This window comes from Cupressus sempervirens, chromosome 3, assembly GCF_028749045.1.
Source record: "Cupressus sempervirens isolate cs-2001-9-10 chromosome 3, ASM2874904v1, whole genome shotgun sequence".
NCBI lineage: Eukaryota > Viridiplantae > Streptophyta > Pinopsida > Cupressales > Cupressaceae > Cupressus > Cupressus sempervirens.
Window position 1 is genome coordinate 1,090,944,045 of NC_143120.1, and position 15,762 is coordinate 1,090,959,806.

Sequence of the window (15,762 nt, forward strand, 5' to 3'; positions counted from 1 at the left end):
TGTATAGCCTAGGATAATTTATCCTTTATCTCCTCCACCTTGGCCTCATTCATGAATAAGAAATGTTTTAGTGCCTTGGAGATTTCTTTGCTAGAGCTACCCTACAGAGTCCAAATTATCATGTTGCCTTGCTCTATGCTTTGCACATCCATCAATTTTGGTTTATTAGAAGCAAGGGCCATGCTCCAAACTACCAAGGACTTGGTATCAATGTTAAAACTAGTTCTCCTCTTCAAACCACCAGCACCAATTGCCTCATAAGAGATGGCACTTTCTTGTCTTCTAATTTGATCAAGCACAAATGCTTGCTCCAAGTCCCAACCAAGTACTAGAAACATGCCACTCCTCTGAACAAGATCCCTAGCCTCCTCCAAGGTCATTACCTCACTTTTAAGGACATAGGACTGTAGCTTTTCAATCAACTCCATCCTATGCTCATCTGATTCATCGGGTTTCATTTGGAGGACAAGTTCACTCTATTTTATCTTATATAAGAAACTCTTGAATTCACTACATTTGATGAATTCATCATCCTCCAAGAATTGTTGAGCCTGGATGATTCTATCATCTAATCTTGTTGCTACTAACTCCAGGTCCGTCAGACTACCTTCTGTTGCATTAGCCTTGGTCTGGAGATAATTTTGCCTCATGTCAGAAAAATATTGACTGCTCCCTGGCAAAATTTGCAATGTTCTTTGCCTGACCTGAGGTGGGATCTGCACAATCTTCTATTTTTTATGCCCCTTTGCCATCCAAGATGCTTGGGGTGCATCCTCTTCTTCTACCTCAAGGGCCACATTAGGTTCAAGACTATCTAGGCCATCTAGACCTTCTGGCATCTTAGCCATTATTTCAGCATGGTCTATGACCATCTTCCTAATTCTATGGGGGTAAGGGATATCCATATAAAAACCTATGAATTGGGGGTCAATTCTTTTCAATTCCCTCTCTACCTTCAATAGATCATCCAACTTTGCAAGTTTATCAGCTGTCTCCCCCCTTTGCTACTATATTTGGAATGATGTCTTCATGGGGCAATTCTTTGGAATTGGGCAGCACATAGTTTCTCATTTCTTTTAAAGTGGCCCTCATCCATCCCTTAGGGTCATACATTTTGTAAGGGCCAGTGCATAAGTTGAAATGATGCAGAAAAGCATGGACAAGCTCTAGGGCTTCCTTACCAATGGTGAAATCACCAATTTTAAAGCATCTACATAAAAAGGTTCCCCTATGTACCTTATGGCCTAGGTATTCCCTATTAACCATGAACACCTACCAAATAAATTCAATTATCCCCAATCTAGGAGGGATGAGCTTTGGTAAAATGTGGGGTGGCTGAGGACAACCATACACTCTCATTAAAGAAAAAGTAGGAAACAAAAAGATATCCCCTGAATTATGATCTAGTTTATTCCCATCAAGCAACAGGGATGGTCTTAAGAGATATTTTAAAATTTTAGGGGCCCTAAAGTACCCTGGGTCTAACATCTTCATTATAACAGCACTAAAATTATTGAAAAATGACACAGAGTCAGAAAGGTGGTAAGAGCTAACCCATACCCATGTCCATAGTTGTACTGGCAAGGCTTCTTCTAGATCAGAGGTTTGATCAATAAAATCAAAGCTAATGTATCCCACATTCCTATAGAGGATCAAATGCATCAGCAGAGAGTAATATGGGAAAATGTATTCCCTCATTTCTCCAGACCTTGCCTTGCCAATATTTTCCTTCATGATATCTAATATATGACTAACATAGTCATATTCACAGGAATGGAAAGCATTTTGTACATCTCTAGCAATTATATATTTAGCTCCCCAGACTTCATCAGACCCATCCTTTCCAATAACCTTATGGACACCATATATGGTCTTGAAAAAATAATTTTTGAACTTGTCCATGGGTATCTTCTCCTATATTTTCTTTGGGAAATCACCCACCCTTTTCAATTCTCCAAGAATATGTTGTAGTAATGAATTTCTAGTGAAAGCAGTTAGGTTTGCCTCAAATATTCTCTATAGGTCCTTCAAATCCAGAGGCTAACCAATTGCCCTAGTCAACCCAAAAGCCTCAATGAAAGATTCTCTATCCAAGGTGCATAGAACAGTCCCATATTTCCTATGAAAAGATTTGGTGACAGGATTATAACATCTAAATAAAGCTTTCATCAAATCCACATTCACAAACACCTCTAGGAAAATCAGCTTAGCAAGGTTCTTCTTCCAAGGATTGCAAATAGGAATCTTCTTCTCTCAGTTGTTGTAGAAAAAGTAAAAAAGCTCAGCACCATTGATACTAGGGCACCTAGCATCTCTTCATTTGGCATATGGATCAAAGAAAGCATGATCATTAGCAGAGTTGGCATTTTTGGATCCAAGGAACAATTTTACCCATTCCTCAAGTAATCGACTGGGTTTCTTCTATCCAGTTTTACCTCCCTTCGAGGTTGATGTCTCTGATACTACCATTTCCTTAGCTGAAATTTATTCCACTTCTTGGTTTGACATTTTGAATCTACAACTATAAACTCTGAAACTATAGAAAACTATCCCTTATAAACCTCTAAAACAATGATGCAGCTCACATAGGCAACACAAGATGAATTCAAAATCTGATTCTATAGACGATGAATAGTGATAATGAGAATGATAAGTTGATAGGCTTAAATGGACATTTAAATTGCATTGATTTCAAAATTCTTGAGAATGATTCTAATCCATTCTATTAGCCTCAAGAGGCACCAAATTGATTTCCAACTATACACTTTTTGTACTGCATTCAAAACTAATTGGCTGAGAAGCTCAAACCTCTTTTCTCATCATTATGTTTGCTAAAGAGATTAGATTCTACAATATTATGACAAGGTAACTAAAAAGACCTTCCATAATATTACAACATTATATTAACAGCTCTTCGATCCCATGATATCCTTTAAAAACCTTATATTGAGCAATCAGCAAGAGTGACAAAATCTTTCATGATTGTACGATAACCCTTCTATCACAGCATCGATAGCTTACTCATTGTGTTCTATGATCCCATGATAAATGGTTTTGGGGCATCATAATTCATCTTCATAAGTCCTAGAATCACACAATCGTAGTTGAGCTTATCGCCTCATAGCATTGCAACCCTTCATGTTTTCTTCTACGATGTTATGGTTAAGTTGAAAACATTACATCATTATATTGTGGGTTTAAAAATTTATCCATGCGATGCTACAACAAGGGGGAAACCCTTCCTTAGAGTTCTAAGATCTTATGATGAAAGGACTTATCGTAAGATCGGAGACCGTTATCCATTGGCCATCTCACTACCCTTGGTCCCACAAATGTTGATTCTGAACATATCTGGCACATGTAGACTAGCTTGATTTCAACAAGAAACTAACATCTATCATGTCATCAAGTGACATGCTTGCATTCATGAATTCCACAATCCTACGACAACAGGGTGTCATACCATCATAACATACCTTTATCCATCATACGATCACACAATAAGGCCTTTTTCGTAATGTCTCAACTCTTTTAATTTATTCTTTGATCATGCAACACGCCTTGTAAAATCGTCGGGCCCCATCCATCTGCTTTATGACCTGACGAAAAAAGCTTTATCATAGGTTTGTGACCCCCTTTTTCTTCCACTTCTAATGACACAAGAAAAAACTGATCGTAAGATCGAAAAAGACCCTTTCATAGGCAAAACACAAGTGACATGATCTTATGATATATAGGTCACCATAGGATCAGGAAAGAAAGGAAACTTTCCTATGATGACATGATACAAGGACTATCATGAGATCGCGAAAGACCACAACACATGCCCATGATATTATGTCAATCCCTTTGTCATAAGATCAAAAAAGATCAAAGAACAAGGTTTTTTTTTTAAATATGAAACCCACCCATACATATGGCGTAGGGTTAGGGAAAGATAATGATTGCAAAATTCACTAGGGTTTTCTAAAATGAACAGATGATCCCAACCCTACTAAAACAAATTTGAAATTTTCACCACAAAATGCAAAATTTTGCCATTCTCAAAAAGGAGATATCATGGGTGATGCATGAACACTGGCCTTCATAATGAAGAACCAAGATCGAGACTTTCTTGCACATAGATTCATTCTTCCTTTGTGTGCTAACACCGAACAACTAACTACTAAACACTACTAGATCAAGGAGGTCATGTTGAGATGACCCACAATAGACACAACCAAAGTGATGATCACTATGGGTATGAAAGAGGTGTTCAAGCATACAGACTCGGATGAGTCTAAGTTGATAGCACTGTGGAAGAAAAATGAGCTATTAAGAGGCTATCTGCATGAACTTATGGGCCCAATCAACTTGGAAAATATAAATATTACTTTTGTGGTGGAATTAGAGAAAAGAGGAATAGCGGCAACATAGCTAGATACTATGCACTCAGTTGATACTATGAACCCTTGCTTATACTAAATGCTCAGTTCATACTAAACACTCAACTAACACTACTTACTTTGTTTATATTGCTGACTTGATTTACATTGCTAACTTGATTTACACTATGATGTATATCCCATATGATGGTGTTGAGTTAATATTGGATACTTTCAATTTTCTTAGACTATAGTGAAGCATGTTGACTAAAGGAAAATATTAACCAATCTTCCTAAATGACTAAGTGTTTTGTTAATAATTGACAATATATCTTGCCATAGGGTCAACAATCTCCCCCTTTGGAATTAGTGATAAAAACATTTATCATGAGCAACTCTTTCATCAATCAAAAAACTCTAAATCAATTTTTTTAGTCAAACTCCCTCTTTCCATATACTTGGGTGTGCAACTTGGTTTGAACTAAAAAACTATGGCTCAATTACAACTGAATGAATTTTGATTTTTCAAAAAAAATGTTTAATTGTACATTTGCTTTATATAATTCTTCTTTCTATATATGTATACATATACATAGATGTTTCCCCCTATACATTTTCCCACTTGTTTTTGTTACAAATGCAAAAAAACATATATTTACAAGGTTATACAAAAATGATTGAGGAAATCATGATGCACATTCAAAATTAGAGACATAGTTTTATCCCAATTTTATTGTAATACCTTCAAAATGTGCACTTCAATCTGAAGTTCAGCTAATAACTCTATCATGAGATTTGCAACTAAGAAATTTGTATCATAATCCAATGTCTTTGCATGTGCAAGATGTTTTTGCATTATATCTATGTGGGGATCAAGCATCATACTCTAAATGTTCTTTGATGATGTCCTAATCTTGGCTTCTTCCCTTAGTGATTCAACCTATAAATCTATCAAACATATGACCTTAAAAAATTACTGGAGCTGGGACTTGGGTCAAGTGCCAACTGACTAGCACTATTCTTCAAGTCCTCATCAATATTGCCCAGTTTTTCTTTATTTCTTTGGTGAAATTTGATGTATCACACAATTTTGTAAATAAATTTACAACATTATTTACAACTCCTTCCAATATAGTAATAAGAGTGGACAATGTAAATTTTCTTGGCTATATTTTTGAAAACTTTATTCTCAAATTTTCTTTGTACCCTTGCAGAAATTTTTTTCCTAATCATCTAAATCTTTATTGAATTACGTGAAATATCAATTAACTACTCTATAATAGGAGCTTTTTTGCCTACCTCTATTTGCATTAAATCCTAGAATATATCCTTTATGTCTTCAAGAACCTTTCCTCTATCTCATTTAGCCTTTAAATTCTGCTACTAAGCCCTTTTCCTCCATAGCTCACTCAAAATCTCAGTTGTTCAGCATAGAGATTAGATTGATCCCAATTTGGAATCACAATATGTTTATCATGGTCAATCTCTTATGTAACCTTTTCTTTTTAATTTTCCCTTAGCACTTAGAGAAAATATAATTGATTTTCCTTTGCCTTCATCCTTCTCTTCACCACTTGGTTGACTCTTTCTTTCTCCTTTGTTTTCTTTGTCACTTGTGGTTTCATCTTTAATTGATTTATGCTTGGTTATGCTTGGCCCAAATGTAGTTAGATGTTGATGCTCAGTTGCTACTTGGTGGATGTAGAACTTCTTTCTCCTTCTCTTTGATCTCTTCTTTCTCTACACTTGTTGGAACAATGGCTTAGCTCAAAAAAATGGGTAGAGGAGCTATTACCATAGTTTTCATCATCTTTGAATCTGATACTTCAATTGTTTGTACATGTGGTGTTGCATCTTTATCTTCCTTATTTCCTACTTCAAAAATAGTTTTCCACAATTTTTTTGTGGACTAAAGTACTTCTACTTTATTTGACAAATTTTGGAAGAATTTAAAACTAGGATTTTGTCTATTTTCATGTTTGACCGTAGCCTCCTTGATTTCTTCTTTTGTAAAGTGTGGCATGACACTTTTTAATGTTTTTTCTCTGATGTCTCTTTCTATTTTACAACATTTTACCTTCTATGTGTCACTGCCTTAAGTAAGGCATCTAGAGCTTGGCTTTTTAATTCATTTGGATCATATTTCAATTGGCAATCTTCTCTACTAAAGCATCTTCTATTTTTTGCTAGTCCTCCTTGCCCTTGGATTCAAATCTGAAGTATTTGAATGCAACCATGCCACTTCCTTCCCTTATTTTTTTTAATTATTCCTCAAAGGATGGTGAGGGTTTGTTTAGTTTGATTCTATGAGCTTTTTCTTCCTCCTCTTCATCTTTAACCATTAGTTTTCTCCTCAGTCTCTTGGAAGTAGTAATCACAAGTGTAGTTTCCTTCTTAGGTGTAGATTTCTTTGGTGTTGCCTTGATTAATTTTCCTTTCTTCTTTAGAGGTTCGTCTTCCTCTTCACTAGATTTTCTCTCTTCATCTTCTCCTTTTCCTTCTGTAATCATAATAGGTTCATCCTTCTTGTCAAAATTGTTAGATTATGGTGACTGATCAGGAAAGTACTGTACATACTTCATATGGCTGACATTGTAGCCGACATATTATGGCCGACATATGGCCGACATGTTGTAACCCTAAAATGGATAAAATACTTGTATAAAAGGGTTTAGGGTTAGGTATTTTCATTATGTTGTGATGCAAAATTTCTTCTTGTGGCAGTATTGAGCTGTAAGGGATTATAGACTTTAATCCAATTGTAATCACTAGATTGTAATAAGATCAGACTTGTTGTTTGCTGGACATAGCCCAAGGATTGGGTGAACCACGTTAAATCTTGGTGCCTTGTGTTCATATCTGTGTGATCTATTATTTTTCTATTATTGGTTATATTTGCATGTAGGTTTTATTTTTTTCCATAGTTTATCCTAACAAAAATTCTTATAAATAATTTCCATTCTCTTCTTCCCTCTCTTCAATATTTAAGGAAGCTTATTTGTAGAGATATTTTGGTTTTGGCCTCTTCATAGGTGCCAAATTAAGTTTCCTTAGGATCAGTTGACTCATTTTGTAGAGGCTCAATGATGTCCCTAGTATCATGAATACTAACTTCATAGCCCAATGGTTTTACCCATGCTATTCTAGGTATGACTTCTTGAATATGAGTGTTACCACAATCAACTAAGAAGCAAATATCTTGTCCATATTGATCAAATATATATTGAGGGATCCTCAATCTATTTTGTATATTTTCCTTAAAGTTCTCAAAATATGCATTCATTATTCTATCAAAATTTTCTCCTAACTCATTAGATCTAATATATGACTAGTCTATTCTTGTTTGACACCACATTACCCTTGGAAGGAAAGAACTTTTGCACATAGAAAAATAAACACACCAGTAAAGATAAAAACTTAGAAACATTCTTCTTTGATGTCTGAATGCTCTCCATGTTCTTTCTTAATTGACTTAGTTTTAACTCAGCTAGGTCATAAGACATTGTTCTTCACAACCTTGTATACTAGGTCAACCACCTCATACGGTATGTTGTTTGGTCTACTCGAGCTATAGATTTTACGTGCAATGACAAGGATCCCAAACTTGATTTCTATGTTTGTAATATTGTTTAGCTTCATTCCTCTATTATTCCATTCAGCTAGGGTTTTCTTCACAAGCTCACCTCAAGCTAGGGTTTTGGTAGTTCTTAGCCTATCCAACATACGGTAACCCATGACTTGATGGATCATTTCATTTGTGATCTTCACTGGTTGCTCAAGCCAAAAAGAAATATCATGAACCCTATTTAAAATATATCTAGTTCACTTAATTCAAAAATTATGTGGCATATGTTGGGCATGATTCAAACCCTTAACTTCCAAATGTCTATGCTCAGGTTTTAGCACTCCATCTTCACACATTGTACCAAATGCTTCATTTAACTCAAAAGAAACTAATTCCTAAATTGTGCAATGGTAAAATGAATTGATATCATTAATTAATAGTACCTTTGGAGGGATGATCAAGTGAGATCCCATGGGGTTTTTCTACTTAAAAATTGTAGGATAAAGCTTGAACTTGGTTGCTTTGCAAATTGTATTCTTCACCAACATCTTAGAACCCTTCTTTTCCTTTGCACTAGAGCTAGATGTCATTTTTCCTCGTGAATGAAGCTTTTTCACTTGTAGATAGCCTTCCCAAACTGTACTGTTGCAAATTCGCTCAACAACCTTCTCTTAATTGCTTGGGGCTCAAAAATTTTCTCTACTCAAACTGATCTCTAAATTAATGGTGAGAGAATAGACCCTTGATTCACTTTTTATAAAAATTTCAACTTTTAGGGCCTAATAAATTATTTGTACTTGGTAGGTGAGATGACTTGATTAGGTCTTTGAACTTGAATTTGGCATGAAGTGTACATCATGAAGCTTGTTTAGAACTGGTTTCCAACCTGACTTGACTTGGTAATGCTTGATAGCTCAATTATAACTAATATTCAACTTGGTTAACACATAGTTTCCTCCACTTGTCCTTGTGTGTCTTAATATGTAGATTTAAACTATTCTTTCTTGTCTATTTGGAGTTGATGTAGGATCTAATTCTTTGAATTCATAGTTCTAGCCATCTCTTTGTATGCTTAGTTGGAGGTGGATGCTTCACCCAACTCATCGGTTTGGATGACAATAGCTTCATTTTATTTCCTTGTGTTTTCCTCTAATTTCCTTACCCATTTCTAATTCATCTAATTTTTTATCTCTTCAAACTTTTTTTCCCTTTGTTTTCTTTACCAAAATTTGTTGTAGCTCGATTCATATAGTTTCTTCCCAAATGACCAACCCTTTTGCATACATAACATCTCATATTGGTATGTATTTTCCTAAAGCGGGTTCTTACACAATTTACTTCAATGTGGCCATATTCTCTACATGGATAGCATCTTCCCCATGTGTTGTAGTCCCAACCAATAATTGCTCCTTATCTAGTTCCATTGTACTGATATTATGGATTCCACTATTTTGATCTACAATCATGAGATTTGTGACCATGCATGTGACATGTGAAGCATTTTCCTTCAAACTTTTATCTTGTTCTACATTCATTTGCCTTGTGTCCATATTTATTATAATTATAGCAATAACCTTTGAATTTGGGTTGCATAGTATTACTTCAGCAAATTTTTGATGTATGACCTATTTTTCCACAGTTGTTACATGTAGACCCTTTTTTTTTTCTTTCTTCTAAGCTCCTTGTTGTGATGATTCTCCTTGATCAATATAGCCTAAGCCTATAGTGCCTTTAGGTCTATTATGAGTTTATTCATACAATTGATTCATGCTTTCTAGTGATCTAAATCTTCTTTCATTGAGTTCCTTTTCATCCCTTAGATCATTCTTGAGTCTGTCATTCTCTGTTCTTAGAATGGTGATTTCATGATTTACATTATCTAGTTGATTTTCCATGTCTACCTGATGTTAAGATAGTTGTTGGATTTTATTGATCTTTTCTTCTAATCTTGTTGCAAGCAATCTTTTATCTTCATTTTCCATTTATTTTTCATTTATTGCTTTGTTCTTTTGTTACATGACTTCACAAAGCCTAACCAAGTGACTTTCCTATTCTCTTTTCAATTTTCTTACTTCTTCTTGTAAAATAGTATTCATTCCCAATAGATCTTCTATGGTTGTATCTTATTCTTCTAAACTTATTACTTTGTAGAGGTTTTCTATATTTTTTTTCTATGTATATATTTCCATTCATATGCATATCTAATTCTTTTCTTCTTATAATGCTAAGTTTCTGGAATAGATTGTGTAGAGATTTTTCATCAACATTTCGAATCACACTACATGATCCATCATCAGGAAGAGAGAGCAAGAGGTGTCAAATTATCTGAGTTTCTCCTTGAGTTTCACAACTTTTTCCATAGCCATATGTAGATCTAGTTTCTCATTCTCAATAGCTTTCTCTAACTTGTACACTTCCATTTTCTCATATCTTTACTCTTAAGCTGCTAAGGTTCTGATAGGAGAACCTTTCTCTTATACCAATTGTTGGAAATGTAATGATAGATAGGTGGCTAAGAGGGGGGGTGAATCAAGAACAACTTAAAACTTTCACTTTGAATACTTTTTCCTTTCTTTATTAGATTATCTAATCTATTGTCATGCATGAAACATAAGCATTATAAAGAAATCAACAACATAACACTTTGACACAATATTTGATAACCCAGAAACCCTCCAAGGAGAAGGTAAAATTGGGGTAAGGATGACACCTATACAATGCTTCACTACTACAGTAATAAAGTTGGCTTGTTAAGTCTTACAATTGATCACTTCTAGTGATCTACTCTATTATGAGCATGAAGGACTACTAGGTCCACCTTGTGAAGGGACTTTACAATACAATGAAGTATGTACTCTGCTAGGAGATCTTACAAAGGACTATTAGGTCCAACTTGTTAGAGGATTTACCTAATAGACTTGTTAGGATGCAATCAATAGGATGATCCTTGTTTAGAATTTGATTTTTCGATGTAGATCTTTTGAATATTGTAACCACCTAACTGTGATGGATGTGTCTCTACTCTACCCTTTATACTACTTGGTAGCCTGCTAATCAATCTACTATATCTTCTTCTTGTATTCCATATTCGCTTGTTTCCCTTCTATATTCCTTCTCTTTTTATTCATTCATTATTAGACAAAACAATTCACCTTTCTTATATATCCATAAAACAATATTTTCATTCCAAGTCGACTTTAAATAAGAAGTGTCATTTTAATGATCAAATTAAATCTTCAAGTTGATTGATGTTGATGCTCGGGTCAAACTGTGTTTTATTTTGATACTTGGGCAATTCAATGAACTCGGGTAATATTGTATGCTAGGGTAATACTATGCACTCAGGTGATACTGTGAACCCTTGCTTGTACTAAATGTTTGGTTCATACTAAACACTTGGCTAACACTGCTTACCTGGTTCACATTGTTGACTTAGTTTACATTCACACTGCTTACTCAGTTTATACTATGATGTCTGTCCCATATGATGGCGCTCGGTTAATACTGGATACTCTCAATTTTCTTGGGCTACACTAAAACATGTCGACTAAAGGAAAGCTTGATTGTAGTATTAACTAACCTTCCTAAATGACTAAGTTTTTTGTTACTAATTAACAATATGTCTTGCCATAGGGTCAACAATATTTTATCTACTTGTTCATTTTACTTTTTGTCTTTTAGTACACTACATCTGATACAATGTGAAAAAGGTTTTTCTCTCATGGAAAAAGTATTGCAAATAATAGAGAATTTGTGCTTGAGATGTTGCATATGGAAAGGACTTCAAGGAGCTTCTATTGGTATGTGCATAAACCTTTTCCTTACCTTCATTTTTATCTATTTGAATGTACATAAACCTTTCCTTACTTTTATTTTTCATGTTTGCATGTTTTAAACTTTCAATCGTGCTAGTTAAATGCATATATTTTACAGGTTGTTTCTATTCTATATATTTTATCGGTTATTGGGAATTGTCATGAATTTTTTACTATTGTTTAAATATTGGTGAGAATGTGTCTTTTTTGTGAGCTTATTATTTGATTGGATACTTCCAATAATGCATCGTAAATTGTGATAAATGTGTTCTTTACCTCACTTTTCTTGTTTGTCTTGTATAGGGCTTGTTACTCTTGTTATTATATCTATTGTGTATGAAAAATATGAAGATCAAATAGATTTAGTCACTTAAAAAGTTATTTTCACATGTCTTCTTCCACTCTTTGAACATTTTCAAATGTATGCATTGCAAGATGTCATACTTTATTGTACTAGACATGGGCAAAAAGGTTGAAACAAATAATCTGTCACAAATTTTTGAGTAACTTTACATGAGAACTATCAACATGCCAAAAAATAGATCTAGATTCCTTTTGTAAAAGATCTTTATGATGTTGAAAATAAGGATTACACTAATAGGGTTGGCTCCAACACAATTAGAAATTGCAATAAGGACATGCTCTTTTAGATTGAAGGTAATGGATTCAAGGAAATGTTCCATATTTATTGGGTATAGATTCAAATCAAAATTTTCTTTATTATACTGAGGGTTTTAGGATTTGTTAAATTTTGTATTTGATGATTACATGTTGTGCACTCTTGTAAAGATGAGTGCTATGAGAACTATATATATACATTTTGCTTAGTACATCTCTATAATGTGTGATTGTGTTCACTGGAAATGCTTCTTTGGAAAATGGGTATATTCACATTAGGTTTGTTGTGTGTTCCATAAGCTATGACCTTTGAGTGATAATTCTACATGGAGTAAGATTGTGATCAATGAAAATCCTTCTTTTATAAATTTTATATCATCAATCATGTAATGTTCCCATCTAAAGATTTGTAGATAGTTTTTGGTAACATATTTGCTACCAACTACTGCTTCATACTTATAGTTCTAACTTTGAGTTTGTGTGTGTGTTAGTACCCAAGGTGGTCTCAGTTTTTAAACTTTCAATTTCAGAGGTTGAACCTCTTTGAACCACTTTGAACTGAAGTTTGAAGTAGTTCAAAGTAGTTCGACAGTTCAAAGCAATTCAGTTCAAAAATGCAGAACAGTTAGAAAAGTTCAAAATTCTGTCTCAATGCATTCGCCAAGTTTGGTTTGTTAGTCCCATGACTTCAAGAAAGTGCAAGGGTGAAAATTAAGATGAAGTTCATATGCAGTGGTTCGAAGTGTTTCAGTAGTTCAAACTAGTTCGATAGTTCATTAGTTCAGTGCAGAAGTTCAAAGGTCATAGTTTGGATATGCTCCTTAGTCAAAGAGTAAAATACTATCATGGTGAATCTTCAAAGTTCTTTCAAGGAAATGTAACCTCATGGCCCAGATTCTCAGATATTCAAGGTTCAGAAGGAAAAGCTCATAATTTCCCACATTCCTTGTGACTTGATACATATTAATTTAAAGGTTTCAGAGTTTCGAAGTTCGAGTTTCAGGATCTAGCCTAGGAGCTTTTCATTTGGTTAAAGAGATCAAGAAATGAATTCAAAAGAGATTGCGAAGGGTTCAACTCAACATAAACATCCTCTTTTGAACCAAATAACACAAGCCTCTACAAATCCCTACACATGCTCTCCATCAGATGTATATAACCAGAGATGATTCAAATGCTAATGCGAAGATGTCAATTTGAATTCAGCAAGGCACAATGAACAACGGGAGATTGTGGTAGATAGCTGAGGGAGGAAACATAAAGACATAAAGATTTGAATCATAAAATTTATGCTTAATCAATTCCTAATATGTCTATTAAGCAACTCATTAGCTGCCGGCTTGATAAAGAAAATGCTTCACATTGCACCGTAGTTTATTATATTTCTGTCATGGCTGATCATACCAAACATCGTGTCTAAGGAAGAGGTGATTCAAAATCACAATTCACAAGTTTTTAAACTTCTTTCGAAGCCTTTCAGTTGATCTTTCTAGCAAGAAAAAGAAGGATTTTATGAATCATGAACTCCATGAGCTGTGATTTTCAAAGGCATTCCAAACACATTAATGTCAGCATTTGTGGTGTGGCAAAGAAGCCATTGTGAATGAAGCTGGTTCCTTCACAAAGAACGTGAGGAGATTATGAAACACACTGAGCATAAACTAAATAATAAACATGCTGAGTCAAAGCACAAATATGAAGATACAGCCAAATCTTGCAGAAGTATAGCAAATATTTTGAATTAATGTTGAATGATTTTTAGAACCCGTACCCTCTTGGCTTCTCTACACGGCTTCAAAATTCATTCAGAAGATGATGAAAGTATGCATAGAGTCTACTATTACATTCAGCCTTATGGAAGGGTCATGCGAAGAATGTCTCGAAGGATTGTACTCACACCCAAAAGAAATCATTCATAGCCCGCACTGGTATGCATGAAGATAGCAATTAGACGTGACAAAGATCTCAGTTTCATAGTGTGTTTGTGGGATTTGACTTGACAACGAACTCACTATTATGATCTCGGCAAAGACAAAAGACTGTGGGATTCCACCACCAAGAACTAAGTCTTCGACAAAGATCATGCATTCATTGAAACCAAGGCCAGTTGTAAACTATGTCCTATGATGTCAGCACTACATTTAAAACATAGGATTGTGGAGCCAATAACATGCATTCAAGCTCAGAACAAATCTAAAATTAGCTATCAAGTTTTACATTCAAAACATGCAGAATTCATAGTCATAACCGCTAAGGGAGAAGCTCAAATATGACCATAAAGGAATGCCAAAGCTTCTTGAGATATGAAGACCTGCGGATATGAACTATAGTAAGGAATAAGTGCTCAATGCTAGGTACAAGGTGCGGATTCTATCTGATACATCTGTCACCATCCCAATAATAAAGGAACCTTTCGAGTCATTCTTTGTTATAATAACTAGTGAAGGTAGTTTGAATCTTCTATAAGAGGAGGTTGCGTCTTTCTCAAATACAAATGCTCAAACACATCCATAGTATTTGATACCCAAGATCATGATGGTTGAGTCAATTCGAGCTTCCAAATCAATGCAAAATACAAAACACGTGGCAATAGACAATGGGCAGATTATCAGTGTAAATAAACCAAAAGGTCACTTTATTTTAAAATAATAATAATTAATTAACCCGAGAGCAATAATCTAAAGGGAACGATTTGATGAGTCATCAGCTATATACGCCACCTGTCAGAAAACATATGAGCCCTCGTAAGCCTTAATTCTCATCTTTATTAAAGCAAGATTAAAAGTTAAAAAAGAGGGAGGATTTCAAAGAACGCATACTTCCAAGAATCAGTTATGAAACTGAAAGGTCATGGGAAGGAGAAAGATTAAATAAGTGGACAGCAGAGTAATTAGGGGTTCCATTTTTGGCTTTCGAAAGCTACAGACTGTGTGTTGTGGGTAGAGGGAGATTTTTCAATCCTAAGGGAAAGGAATACATAACAGAGCATAACAGAGCTTTATTTGCTAAACTTTGTGTTAGTGATTAAAGAGGCTTTTGATTTTGAAATGTAATGTAGGAGAGATGGTTTTCATTTTCTGTTGCATGTGTAAAAGTATCTTTTTAGTCTTTTACATCTTAAAGAAGGGAGGTTTGAAAGAAATCTGCAAATTGGAACTTTGAGTCCATGTAGTTTTTTCTTTCCACTAATGGTTATGTTGTTGTAACTTTCAATTTTCTTTAAGTGCATCAAATGTACTGTTTTCTATATGCATTTGATATCAGGATCTTCTGGAAGCTTTGATTCGTTTTTCCTCAGGAGAATGGGAATCGTTCTTTAACTTTATCCTTTGTAATGTAGTATACAGCAGGTTAACTTTGTGTAATCTATTTCATTCTGTATCCTTTCTTTTTAGTTCTT